General features: G+C 40.3%; 1 long non-coding RNA gene across 1 annotated transcript; it reads right to left on the reverse strand.

Moving 5' to 3' along the window:
- Nucleotides 1-5560: 5560 nt before the first annotated feature.
- On the reverse strand, nt 5561-7159 carry LOC121189871. Its single transcript, XR_005894907.1, has 3 exons — nt 6904-7159; nt 6228-6314; nt 5561-6102 (listed from the first exon to the last, which is right to left on the reverse strand). It is a non-coding gene; the product is annotated as an uncharacterized LOC121189871 (long non-coding RNA).
- Between the last annotated feature and the right edge of the window lie 8029 nt (nt 7160-15188).

Raw genomic sequence — 15188 nt, forward strand, 5'->3', positions numbered from 1 at the left:
ACTTTTATTTTCATTATCATAGTAGCCTCTGTGTATAGTGAATGCATGATACAAGCTGTAGAACTTCCATTTATAACGTCAAACAGGACCCTATTACAATACTGCAGCTGAAGGGATTATTTCAGTCAGTGTAAGATTCAACTCAGGTCTGGATGGTTTTCATGCAGGCACACACTGACGATGTAAGTCATTCACAGCAAAATTCAATGGAAAATAATGATTTCATCGCTGCACCAGAGGCTGAAAGGAAGCCAGGTCATTGTGTTATTACAATCTAAACCTGATTTACTCACAAAATCAGTTCTGAATCTATGAGCTGGGGCTATTAATTGGTCTCAATGGCCCTCCAGTCAGTGTCTTCGAACAATGCCTTCATTTCTTCCTCCCTCTGTGTGGTTGGATGTTTACCTGTCTGACGGGCACAGTCGTGGTCTAATTACAGTCCCCATTTCAGTCCTGATCCAGCCGATCTCCTGTTTTCCTGTTCCTTTATAGTCAGATTATACAACGGGGTATTAGCCTGAGCTAAATGGCAATAAGAGCATGGAAAAAGAGCCCCCTTGTGACAGGCCACTATCACTTATTTTATTCCACCCAGACCTACTTCTACAGCGACCAGCCACAAGATCAAAACCAGTTATCAGTTCTAGTGTTAAACTTACATGCACTTGTTACGTATGTAATATACATTACAGTGTGATGGATGGATTCAGTAAACAGGACCTTTACAGTGATTCCTCTGTGAAATGCTAGTATTTTGTAGCCCACCCCAAGCTTCTGGCCTTAGCCCCTCTCCTGAGAAGTGGTTTAGAGGCCGCTGCTTGTCCTCTGAGACCACTTTAAGACAGCATTCTTTTGACAGTGCTATTACTGAGTGGAGCCTTGCGTCTTTTATATAGTCAATTCTGTATTTGTGACAAGGTTGCCTCTCTCTCTCTCTCTCTCAGGGAACTAAGCTTGATTGATCCTCTGATGGCGTGGTCACGTTTGGTCTGCCTGATTGTGTTTTAGACACAGCTGATTCAGTTTCAGCAAAGCATTTCACAGCTCTATGCACTGCTCCCTTAGAAACCTTTAGTCCAGCCATGATTTGTCACTGAGAGAGCCCCTCGTTGCTTAGAGCAACAATTTGACTTCTGACACTTTCACTTAGTTCCAATGCCATTTTCCCCATTATCACAGAGCTGCTTAATGAAAAGTAATCTGCTGGAAGTTGAGTTGAGTTTCTTTAAACAGCCTCTGATGAGTAGATCAAATCATGAAAACCATGCTTCAATGGAAGGGATACAACTCAAGGAAACCTGACCTTTTGCTAAAAGGAGTTGAAAGTTGGTCAATGCCCCAAATGTGCTTAAATTTGATTGCTGACCTAGAACTAGTGCAAAAGCCGTAACTTTAAATGTTTCTGAATCCTCAAACTTTCGAATTGCTTTATATAAAAAAAAAAATTTATTTTAATGCATTTAAAAAATTTATATTTTAAATGCATTAAAATGGGTATCTGGTGTATAATCAGTCACAATAAGTAGTGTGTGAAAGCTCATCACACTTCCAAGTAAAATAATTACCACTAATGGTGCTCTTAAATAATATTAATGTGTATGTTTTATCCACAGCTGCCTACAGCACCCTGACCTTTAACCACACAGATATTAAACACAAACGGAAAGGGAAGAGCTTGAACAGTTTTTTTTCACTCCAGTCAGCAAATATGTCTTCATTTGAAGGCTGACATGGGTATTCTACCCAGGTGCAACTTTGATACAGTACTGTGAGGTGCTGCAACGTGTTGTGATGAATGTAATTAATTACAGTGGTGATGGTAGGCAACATGCAGCCATGTCCCCCCTCCTAGCTGTCCCGTCCTGCCTGGAGAAAGCTGCCTCTCCACCTTCCCTCTGACTGTCTCCACCAGTTCATCTCTATTAGGGAGCAAATGAGCTGTCGAGGTGCCCACAGAAGTGCTCAGACAAACGAAGAATGGGACTCGGTCCCCTGGAGAGGCTACTGTCACCCCGGCATGGGCATCTACCTTCCAATACGCACACTGAGGCTACTGATCGATCAATAACCAAGACACTAACTGCTTCTTTAAAAGAAAAAGTAAGTCCTTTATAAGCCACTTAAAAGTATTGATTAAAAATTTTGTTCCTCAAACTTGCTCTTTAGGGGTGACTTCGGTAATAGCGGTGTACATTGCTCATGATATATCCCCATTGTTCAGGTACTTTTAAGTTCTGACCCAGAAACAAAAGCTTAGAGAAAACACAATGCTGCCAGGCCCGGCCACTCATTTGTCTTAATCCAGATAAACTCTGTATCCTTCATCTGCCTTTAATTCTCTCACTTCTTATTCACTCTGTCATCAATACTGGTGACAGCCAAAGCAGGCCGGCCAGTTGCCAAGGAGAACAGACATTAACGCTCCGTCTCTGACAAATGTCCCCAAGATGAAAAAATGCTAAATGTTTTCAGGAAAGAGGGGAACATTCAAACAGTGGTGGAGGCTGAGGCCTTCAGGCTGCATCAGAGGCAGGAAAACCCTAGCAGCGTTGACCTTTGGGTGTCACAGCGATCAATCAGCCTGACCCTGTAGGTGATCCAACTCTCCTAAAGAGCCCAGTCTATACCCTTGATATTTGCCTAACAGAAGGCTTTACATTAATCTCCCTCCTGACAATGGTTTTGAAAGCACCAGACACACCAGTTAGAACTTCCTGGGTGCTCCAGCTCAACATAACTACCTACCTATCTACCTCAAATCACTCCTCTGATCATCATCTTGATAACCAAAATTCTCATTTTTATCCCTATAGTGCTTTAAGTGTAGAACTGGTTCTTTGAATGTTAAAAAGTCTTATATATCAACCAGCCAACTTCGTTTAGATCAATAAAATCATCATAGGGAAAAACTGTTTTTCTTCCAACTGTGTTTGCTGAAACACTGTGACTCATCAAAAGGACACAGACATCATTTGTTGGAAATCGTTGACAAATGAACTTTCAGAATACTCTAAACCAATGTTTTTTTTTTTTCAAGACGTTAACATTTTAGCTAAAGGTTAATGTTTCGTGATTGACAGATAATTCATTTCAATGCTCAACTCCCAAAAAGAGATAAACCAAAACACCATGAATCCAGACACCTGGAGGGTGTTGTGATCATCTGAGTGTCTTGATCACTGCTGCCTCGTAGCTGCATAAACATTCAAGTAAGAGCTGGTGTTTATCACAGTTGATCTTCAGTTAATAGTTGTCATCCAAACAGGATGTTGCCAACAACTTTAATGTCAACACATACCCCACCTGATCCATGTTCCTTTGTATCATCTCTTCAATGGTCTTGTCAATTTCTTATGTGCCATGCTGTTATTTCAGTATTGAAGCGTTCAACACATTTTCACTTCCATGTGATTTTCTTAAACAAACAACATTTGGCATCATGTGTACAGTAACAAAGCACGTGTTTGACACCTTTTGACACAAAATTAAAACTTCTGCTCTGTCTACAATTTCCTGACAAACATTCTGAACTGGACTTTAACACATAAAACAGAAGCACAACATTGCACAGAGCCAGGCCATTACTTATAATAACGACTGCAACACAGACCCTAAAGGGACATTCTTACAGTATTCTGATGTATCATCATAGTAGCTGAATTATAGTACAATGTCAACCCTGTTATCTTATTCTTGAAAGTGGCTATAATCAATATTTTTGGTAACATTGTATGGTTACCATAACGTAACTCATATGCTTTTAGTCCTGCTAGTCGAATCACATCACAGTCGTCAATCTGACTGAAGTCTAACAAACTCCCTGGGCCTGGGAACCCTGTGTGATGGGCACCCATTTCTCTTTTGTCCAGCCTTGTCACACACATCTTCTCAAACATTTCAAAGAGTAACTCAACCTTCTCGGGATCAAACCTTGGCACTGAAGAGAAACATTTATTCACTTCAAAGATTTCTCGCTGTTCTTGACGTCTGCGATCGAAAGCAAGTTTGGTTTTCACAAAATCAAATTTCATTTTCTCATGCTCCCTCACTTTCTTTTACAGCTACAGTTAACCAATGTACTCTGCATGAGCTCTGCTTTCTTAGCAACCTCAGGGGCATGCAACTCCAAATACTCCATCAGTTTAGATTTATCCTGCCTTGCTAAAAGTACACGCTTTACACCGCTTTCAAAAAAACTCCTCTGGCTCCAACTGCGCCATTTTCAATTCCATCACAGCCTGGAACACAAAAGGGTGAATAACACATGGTACAAATAGACTACAAGTGAACAAAGTTACCAAAGGCCAACAACAATACAGATCAGATCAACTGGAACGCAAATTAATATTCATCTGATACTGGGTATTACCAGTGAACTGCCATTTTGAAGCCTCAAGTATGGCAATTAGGCCGTCGCCATATTGGTTTGACTGAATTCTTCCATCTGTGTGTCATCACCCACAGATGGAGGTGGAAGGATGGTGCCAATCTGGGGAAGATCGACAAGATCTGCAGATCTGTAAACAGTGTTATGAACGCATACAGTGGCAGCTTTGTACATAACTCCAACATAAGGTTTGACACTCTGGGCTATTTTTGCATGACTGTATTCATTTCACCTCTACATTAACTCCATGAAGTTATATTGTTTAACTAATTCAACACTTGTAGCCATAACACTGTTCAGTCTAACTAGCCACTCTCCCTTGTTTCCATTTAAAACATTAGTTCATACGGGTCACAACTCTCAATTATGATAGTTATTAACAGTATGCTGCTCGTTCGCTGTTCGTTAAATGTTGCTGGCCTTGAATACTGACAACTAAGGATCAAAAGACAAATGTTAGTCTGTGCTTTCTTTTTGTGCATTTTATACAATTACTAATTTTAATAACATTGAAAAAAATAATTCACCAGTGTCCTGTTACTCATTACAAGGTATATGCTAAATTTGGAAAAACCAGGTGAGTGTTCTGTATTTAATGGATAACATGCTCAGTGATGATAAATCACAGTAGGTTTATTTAAAATTCAATTTCAAAGAAAACTACAATGACATGCACATTAAAAACATTTTTCAATTACAAATGCAACTGTTGCTGCGAACAAAACTAGCGTACATGAGCCGTAGCCGAAATCTCCATGAAATGAAAAATCATGCAAGGACAAGCAATATTCATTCATTCATCCCTCCCGGGGGATAGGATGAATGAAATAGATGCCCCCTGGACGAGCCACCTCAGCAGGTCAAGAGCTTAGAGATCCCGATGTCAAAGAGCAGCAGCTGTACTCCAAACTTCTCCCGGGTGACCGAGATCCTCACCATATCTCTAAAGGAGCACCCAGCCACCCTGCGGAGGAAACTCATTTCACACTCCATCCCTCCCTTGCTTGTGAACAAGACCCCAAGATACTAGAACTCCTCCACTTGAGGCAGAAACTCTCTCATTACTGTTTTCACCACATTTAATTTACCTAAACGTTATCACAACCTGGACTATCACCACATCCCGATGGACAGATTTAAAAACAAATTCATTCAGCAAATTACACGGACACAATACATTTTAATAGTCTTTAAAAAGCAGTTAACAGCTAACAGTGGTTAACATGGGTAACATGAAAAGCTAACACTAGCTCGGGATGCTCAAAGGGCAACCCTAATTCACAATAACAGTAATATTTGGGATGCTAATTCAATCAGGAGAGACTACAAGGAAGAAAAGGAATGAGAAAATTTGAAATAATTTATTGAAAACAGCTAGAAGAGACTTTAGGCACTTTAGGTCCTGGCAGGAAGCAGATCCCTGTGGGAAGCGATCTTGATGATTAGAAGCTGTTGTTGAGCTTAGCATTGCTGAACAGATAGCTGAACGACAGCAGAGAAGGTGAGCACATTTAAAGTTTGACAGTTAACGAGTGATTGGCTCGAGCGTGAGCGTGTCGGTCTGCGATTGGATGAAGGCAGGAGAGAGGTGGTGGAGCTTGGAATTAGCGGGAAACTGAGCTTGACTCAGATGGTATGATGCACAAGGACGTAGTCTTCCTGACTGAGCTTTAGTTAAGCTTCATTTTTCTGTCCTCCTCTGGTCAGAACACCTAAGAAAAAAAAAAAAGCATCAATGTTTGGGATGCATGGTACACATTATACTTAACTTAAAATTGCATGTAAAAGTGCATTAAGTTTGGAAACCATAAAAAAAAAAAAACAAATATTTACTTACCGAAAAAAAATGGATTATAGAATCCTTGGAGGGTCTGAAGAACACGCCATAATTACAATGAACAGCATAACAGTCTGTGGAAAATGTCTACTCCACCGACAAATAGAAAAATAACTAATTACAACACAACTGAATCAAAACAACATAAAGGACTGGAGTTCACTGAAATGACTCTCCTGGCTTCCTCCAAAGGGGATGCCTATCACTCCATTCTTTGAGGCCTAATGGCTAATTAATTGGGGAATAATTTTAAGATGGACCAGGGGAACAGGGATCAGAGAGAGAATTGAACTATGACACCATAATGACTTATGGAAACTGAGAGTATTGACTTGGGATTTCATGAAAGAAGTTGATGTTTTTTGAAACAGAATATGAAGCCGGCCCCTAGCGGTCTTCTTTAAGGCATTTGGATTGCATTGGATTCATTTTCAGACTTTGACGGCTTGAGAGGACAGGGATTTGACAGAATTACCAAACCAGCACCAAACCAAACTCAGGCGAGTACAACCGAAGCGCACATCCACCCGAAAATACACAAACTACAACAGCTGCTAAACAACAGGCTGCATCTCTGTTTTTACGCTGCTGCAACAACCCCAGGCTCATGATACATCTTCCATGTCAGGTTAACCAGCCCCTAAACCAGTGCCTCTCCCAGTGCGGGGGTACTCACCGCCTGGTCAGAGCTCCGGTTCGCCGCGTCTGTGGAAAACTCCTGGCGGCTGATTCAATTCTCAGGAACAACTCGCGAGCAGCGTTCGCCAGGCGCAGAAACCGTGTCTCTGAAAGACATTTCGTCGGTCACGTAGGCTCCTCGATGTGTATGTTCATTTTAAAACTGGTGCTCAAACATATCTCGTGGCAGCCTGTGAAACAGTCTCCGTTTGCTCAGGCTCACTCGTCTCTAAAATGGCTCACGTGCGGCCTCTCCTTCCTGGTGCGGCCCGTCAAACTCAGACCTGAAAAAACTTCCCAGGTGCAAACACTTAACGCTAATGACCCAGAGCCACACCCTAAGGTGTGGCGTCAGTTCAGGCCCTGCTGCTCTCAGCCTGTCTAAACCACACCTGTACCTGAAAGACATGCGCACTAAAACCTCACTGTGGCAGTTTCTCTTTTCTCATGGGAGCCATGGTGAAATACTGTGTCCTAATAGTTAGAACCTCTGTTCTCACTACCTGTTTGCCACCTGATCATACTCAGTGTGTGTGTGCTACCTATGTGAGTGTGTACTTTTGCACAATTGTGCATTGGAGTGTGAGGGAGAGAGACTTAGAGACAACCAGTGCAAGTGAATGTAGTTTCTGTTGCAGTAGTTCCTGCTGGAGATGAATACAGACTCCCATCAGTCCATCAGACCATGGAGGTCCCATGTGCTTCAACTCATTGTAACTGTTAATGTAACTGTGCTTTCTACTGTTGTGGCTGATACCTGCATGTAGCACAGCTGAAAGGTGAGTGAGGGAGCTGTCAACGAGGGAACAGGACTTGTCAACCTGGTTAGGTTTAGGCACAGAAAACACCTGTTAGGATTTAAGGAAAGATCATGGATAAGATTATAATGAACACTTCCTTAAGCTTAGAGGACTTTAGTCATGATTATAATAATAAGCATACAGTTAAGGCCGTGGAACGGTCACGGATAAAACAAACTATAATGACTGCTGGGTTTGAAACAGGAAACAAACAGGGATATGGACCCAGCCATCCACCCTAACATCCTCCTAATGTGGACTCTGTTGCTTTATGTGCTACATCACCTGACTTCCTCCTTTGCTCCCATCGTAATTACTACAGCTGCTAGAGGTCACCAAATAGTAAAATGTAACTATGGGTTGTATTGAGCAGCTTGCACATGACCTCAGGGCTCATTTTCTTTACTCACAAGAAACAAAGTCTAATCAGGCAACAATAGTGAAAACACATGTTTGGGTGGACTGTGGGTGTGAAAGGGCTTTAAGTTCCTACAGTGATTTTCTACTGGCTGAAGAAATGATTCCCAGGTACACATTTTTTTACGAACCAGTGAACACATTCTTGATTTTGTCATTTGCATGGTTTTCCAGTGAATGAGAGGAAAAGCAAATATTATTTTTGACCACAGATGAAGACACTGTATCATCTAAACATTAGTCTTAGACCAGTGTGCTCCTTTTTCACACAACAAATCAGTTGGCGCTAATGCGACCTTAACCCCTAACAATGCGAAGACACTTGGACACAATTTACCAATCAACAGCCATTCGGATAAGTAATACTTATAATCAGGGCTTTCTGTTTTCCAGAACTGTATAATCCATGTTTTCTTAAGGCAGACTTCCAGACAGCAGACGCTGCATGTTGGAAAGCTGATGCAAAGTGCTGATGTGCACTGCAGAAGTTTAACACTAGCAGTAAGTTACCTTTGGTAGAACATCAATTCTGTCATTATTGTTCCGGTCAACTTGAAATTTCAATACAAACCTGATGAGCCAAACAGAGATTTGCCAGAGGCTGTTGGTCAGTACACCACAGGAGTGAAGTCAGACTGTCAAACAGACAGATGCCCTACACGTGTATTGAGCATTAATGTGATTTCAGCCCTGTGCAGCTCTGCTTTCAAACCTCATTTGAAGGCAAAGCTCCTCTAGAGAAAATATTATTGGTTGAGTTAAACCTCGGTGCTTGAAGACAAAGAATACCTTCACTTTTCATTGTGCCTTGTCAGAATGAAGCGTACATGTCAAAGCTGTACAGATCATTTTCATGTAATGTCAGTGGGGTACGGGAGAGGAAAGCAGCTGTAGATCTCATCTGCACAAATTCCTTGACACTGAGCTCTTTTCAAGTCATGGCATGTGAACAGTATATAAAATGGATAGCCAAGTGAAGCCATTTTATAATAACATGGTTTGCTGTATCCATGAATCTCTGCCTGATTAGATCTCTGCACTAATGACACGAGGCAGCTGGGATTCACCAGGCTGCAAGCAGCGTACATGTGTTATCTCAGTACCTCAAGGTGGCTGACTTCCCCTTCATCTCACAGAAGAATTGAATCAAACACAGATCTGTAAGGTCAGCCACAATATCTCCATTACTTATGTGAAACGCAGCCTGCAGCCAATTCAGCATTATTAAGACATGAATCTGATGCTCTTTCCCATCAATACTGACAACTGCCATGCAGTCCACAACAAAATGGCATCCAGTCAGTCAAAGCTAAACATGCACATCAGCTGGAACGACACCTCTCCTCTCCTCTCCTCTCCTTATTGTCTCTGGAAGCTACCAAACATTACATCCATCATGCTTGTCATTTTCGTGGGCGTGGCAATGTCCTGTTGACAAAGGCTGGTGCTTGTCAATCAGAGGGGGAGCAGCATTTTTTTTTAAATACTGGTGCATGCACATTGTGGAAAATCCTGGGATCTTTGATGGGCGACTTGATACAGCTAGCTACAGACAGCTGGGCTTGTCAACAGTCTTTTCTTCCCAAGTCTTAAATAGCAGCACAAAATCATGAGGCAGGACAGACCCTGAATTTAAGAAAGATTTGCCACTACTATCATGAAAAGGTCAATTTTAATTTGGTCCACTTTTTCTTCTTGTTGTATTAAACAGCAGAATTGCACTTTGAGATGGTTGTATGTTGGTGGATGGGGGCATTGCTTTTTTTTTTGACCCTGCTTGCCTATCCAATACACTGCATCCAATGCACAGTCCAGTAAAAAAATAGAATTTGTCAGCCTTAGTTTCATTTGCATTAGTCCTCACACAGAATTTATGCTCTTTTTCTTGTTGTTGTTTACATTGCAAACTCAAAGCAATAAAGTGACCATGTAGCCTTTGTTAAACCCGCATTCACTGAGGTATCCCTGGGAACTTTAAGGGGATAAAATTCCAAAATCCTTAAGTATCCATGGAAATATGGTTCTCTCCCGTCCAGCCCTGCCTGGGCCAAGCAAATTGGCTTCCTGAGAGTTTGGCCAAAAAATATGTTTTTGTAAGCTACAGTCAGTCAAAGCCAAAGCTGCACCACCCAGCACTTTCATTTCCCTCAAGTCCCCCAAAGTTATTGCTCCCTGATCTGTGCTGTAATGCAGCTTTCAACTTCTGATTTCCAAATGGACAAAGAACACACGGAAACAAACAGAAAGAATAAGAAACTTTTGTGTTGAGAGAAATGTGTCCCGAGATGACTGTTATTCATCAAGTCTCAAGTTTCCTCTACTTTTACCAGGATAACGTATCATTGTGGTACTGTGATTCAGATGTTTACTATGATAAAATGGAAAAGAAACTTTGAACTCACCCAACATACTCATTCATCAAAACTGGAGCAGAAGGACAAGGTCTGAACAACAAACCCTGACCTGACAGAAACCAGTAGAGCTAAAAGTAATTTGAATTAATAAGAGTTTATTTGGCTGCTTAACTAACATGTACATGTTTTGTGTGCAATCAGAAATTCACATTACATCATTTTAAGTACTGTAAACAAGTATCAGCCTCAGACTCACTTCCAGTGTATGTCTGATTCAAACTGAGGCGCAGGAGGGCAGAGGCTGTCAGGCTGAAATCCACTCATGGTACACACACACAAGGTGCTGTTACAGTTTCTTGTCTGTCTCCTTGATGCAGGTTGCCATCTAGTGGCTGTACGGGGTTCATACTCCTGCTCTAACGTGTTCAGTTCCCCTCAGGGGAGAGAGGTGTCACCATTACAATGAAATGTTTAAATAAATTTGGATTTATACAGCATATTCAGCGTATTTAAATAATGGGCAACTCACTCTACAACAACCATAAACCACAGCTAAAAGATAATCTGTTATGTCATCACAAATGACAAGGCACAACTAATTCAATAGTTCGCAAACTAAAGTTGGGAGGATTTTTCTTGAATAGCAGATATTTTGACCTGTCAATGTGAGTCCACATATGAGGATTCAGGTAAACAATATTTATAAGTATAATAACTAGTGACATTCACCAAGAGAACACATCAGTCAAACCCAGGACATGAAGGAGCCCTATGCTGCTCTCAAGTTTAACTCACATTATTCAACAGAACTGACTGAAAAGTTTTTAAAATACATATCATGTTATTTCAGTAAATTTCACTCGGTGTGGGTCCATGGATGTGACTATTTTTTTTCCTTTTGGCCTCCAGAGGGAGCCATGACAGAAAAGGTTTGGGACCAATTGTAAGAGAGTCATGTCATGTCATCATCAACCGCTTATCTGGGTCCAGGCCCAGGTTGCCAGGGCGACTGCTGCCCAGTCCACAATGCACCGAAGTCCTATGGCACCTCCCAGAGGTGGTGGGCCCATGGGAGGTGAGTGAGTCATGACATTTAATCCACTGTAGTCCTTTGATGATTTTGTCAGAGGTATTCATACTTTGAGGATCAAACAGCTTTTTCACACTTAAATTGACTGAGATTGTGAGTCTTAGACTGCAGGCAGGCCTGTGTGATATATGAGTTACTACAGGCTAAGTTTGATTATTAAAATTGAGCATCATTCAAACTAGTGTCAAGCATAAATATTGGTGTTTATATTTTGAAACAACAAGATGAGTGCGCTCTCTGCTGGTTATTATCTCCAGGGGTGAACAACTCTCTGTTAATATTATATTAATTTATAAATGAACTAACGATAGTTCCTAAAACAACAAGTGTTTGGCCTTAAATTACTGAGTACTGTGAATCTTTGTGTAACTGGAGACAATAAAACATACGTTTACTGATTAACTTGTAGTAGTGTGATATGAGGTTTTGCTAAATGGATCACAGTGGGAGAAGTCAATCACCTTAAATTATATGGAAAGAAAAATAAAGTGTTCTGTTTGATGTATGTGCTGTTATTTATCTATCTGACCTCAATATCAAACTATTTACAAGAAACTAATTATAAGAACTTACACAGAATATGAGAGATTCAAACCTAAACTGAGAAAACTGTCATTTGTAAACATTACATTTTAAGTAATCAGCTTTGTAATCCTCTGGAATTTGATCTGGTGCTTCAAATAAATGATCAAAGAGTTAAAACAAATACAATACAATACAATACAATACAATGATGGTTTAATTCAGCTGAAGAAGTTTTGGTGAAACTGCAGATAAACTAAGGGAACGAAAAATGGAAAATGTGAAGGTGGAGAGTAAAACTGCTCTCTTCTACTCATCAAAGATAGGGATTTATCCAGGGAAGACTGGCTGAGCACCTCTGAGCTTTATTAAGTCTGTGTGTTAACAGATGGACTCAGGCTAAAAACAGCCTGTGTTCGTGTCCAGCTCACAGAGTGGGCTGAGTTGTTTTCACTTTGTGCCACCAGAGGACGCTCCTGGCCAAATGATGCAGGTTTTCACGCTGGTTTCCTGTGCACTGACGGATTTACATGTTATCACAACTTTGAGAGGGGCCCCAGCTCCTTTTCATCCACCTGATTTTTCCATTGGGTGTTTAGAGACACAAACCTTCAACAGTATGAGAACAGTAATAAAATATTTTTAAATGCCAGCTTGTGAAATTCAATTTGTGCATTTTTTAAAAACATTTGGCCATAAATTACTTATATTACAAAGAGTACTTTTAAGTAAAATGTACTTTTTAAAAAAATTGGGGGTATCTTGGATTTTATTCGTGTGTATATCTGTTGTATGTCTGTTTCTATGTTAATTGTTGAAAGCTCAGGGAGACACTGAGCGGAGCTGAAGCAGCTGGACACCTCGGTGACACAGCAGATCTACTGACTCCAACAAGCGTCTTTTTGTCCAAACATCTGCTTATCTTCCCTGTCACTGCTCTGTCAATTCCCATTTGTGCCGAGGTTACACTCAGATAAGATTATCTTTGCGCTGTTTATTAACCTATTTCCCTTCAATGGGGGGACAAAGGCCTGTGGTCCGCGCCATCAGCAGGCCAACAAGCCATTATTAAAAATCACCATAGAGTTTACTGCATAAGTCAAGACCGCTGTATGACGACTCAGTGGTCTGAGCAACAGGTTTACATCTTACTACAAATATTTCAGTAAATAAGAATAAAACCAAAATGTTCTATAAATGTTATTCTTCTTCTTCTTCTTCTTCTTCTTCTTCTTCTTATTATTATTATTATTATTATTATTATCAGTAAATATCAGTATCTTGGTGTTTAATCGTAGAAACGTTATTTCATTTGTTTAATTCATTGGTTTTTCCAATAATTATAAATCTAGATTTTTTTTTTTTACTTTCTATTTCTCCAGCGCCAAGTCTATTTCTTTAACTAATTCGAGTTTAAGACTTTAAACCTTAAATTAGTTGTAAATTTACGAGATAAAAATTCAAATCATTCATTATCTTAAATTGCGATTATGGTTTTTACGGTGACGGGCTGTTTGGCAGCTCTGGTCTTTGGCTGTAGATGAGCTGGAGAAAGTGCCAATCTTTCTGTCATTGATCTCACACTGGGTCAGCCAGCAACTCCTTTATTTAACTTACTGACATTTTACAAAGACGAAGGAGATTGAGCAACGAGTGTCTGCTAGTTGCAAGAAATATAAGCCGTTTTTTTAAAAATAGCTTTTCCCATAGGCTCCTGATCATTTTGGAAAGACCTTAAAACAGGATAATAAAACCAGTGTGTATAATCAGGGGGAAATATAAAGGGTATAAATTAGAGACGGAGGGACATTTCCAGAATTAGAAAGCGTGTGTACTGCATCCCTACAACTTGGAGAAATGCAGTCAAAATTGTGAATCAACTCGCGTTGAAAACCTTTTAAAATCCACAATCTTTCCCCGGTGAGCAAATGGGCAGCAAGGTGCATTTGCTGAAGCCTTTCAAACGCTAACGTGGTCATATTTCACTCTTACAACCTCCTCACATCTCCATAAAATATTACAGCACTCAGAGTGATGACTGGAGCCTGGTGCTTTTTCCCCCCTCACACACTTTCACCGTAATAACACAGTTTGTCTCAAAAACACTGATTATCTCCATCATATAAAACCGAGCTCCGTCCTTTAAAAACTCTGTGGCCTCGTCTTAAATGATCCGGTTCAGTTTTATCCCAGATCAGTAAAAAGGCCAGCGGTTGTTCTTATTTTATCCACTTTTTTTTTTAATGAAAATAACATGAAATAATAGGGATGTTCAGCAAGATGGGTTTAAGTGAGTGAAACGGTAATCTCTTATGAAGGCGGACTACAACAAGCGCTGGAATAACTCAGTTTATTCGACCTCATTCACCAAAGTACCGAGATCAATGACAAAACTGTTGTGCAAAGGAAATAAAAAAAAAGACACGCTGACTGGTTGAAAAGTCCTAACCGCGTTATATCACATCAAATATATCAACGGAAAACAATTTGAAAAAACAGTACGAATCAAGTTAAATCGAGTTATTTTCCTGTGGACTCTGGTCTATGTTATTTAAAATCTAATCTTCAGTCTCCGTCATATTCACTAAAACCACACAGGTCCTTCCTCACCCCCTGCCGGCTTCCGTTTCTACCTTAACACACTCACACTGTCTGCGGTAACAGCTAATAATGTAAATGTATATTCTTTGTCATATGTGGAAACAATGATTTCCACGGTGGGAGACGCATCATTAACAGCAGCGCTAAAGATCTTAATAGACTGTGGCTGCTTGGTGCATTCACGGTGTCCTCCGACACCCTGGCTTCCACAGTTTTAAAGGCTTTAACTCGGTTTGGAGCAAAATTAAATTAAATTTATTTGCCAACATCCTACTAACAGAGTTGTTCTATAGAACTGATAAAGTGGAGGAAACTCGGAGAAAATATAAATCAGTGGTTGCCTAGATTAAAGTTAAAATATAACAAAGGTGTTTTTTTTTTTAAACTCAAAAAACCTAGACTATGACTAGTCTAATCATAGTGAAGCCTAGATTTCTATTTTACCTTATTTTTCGGTTTTTAAAGTCACTTTCCGACAAATAATGGATCATCATTTATC

Source organism: Toxotes jaculatrix, chromosome 11, assembly GCF_017976425.1.
Source record: "Toxotes jaculatrix isolate fToxJac2 chromosome 11, fToxJac2.pri, whole genome shotgun sequence".
NCBI lineage: Eukaryota > Metazoa > Chordata > Actinopteri > Toxotidae > Toxotes > Toxotes jaculatrix.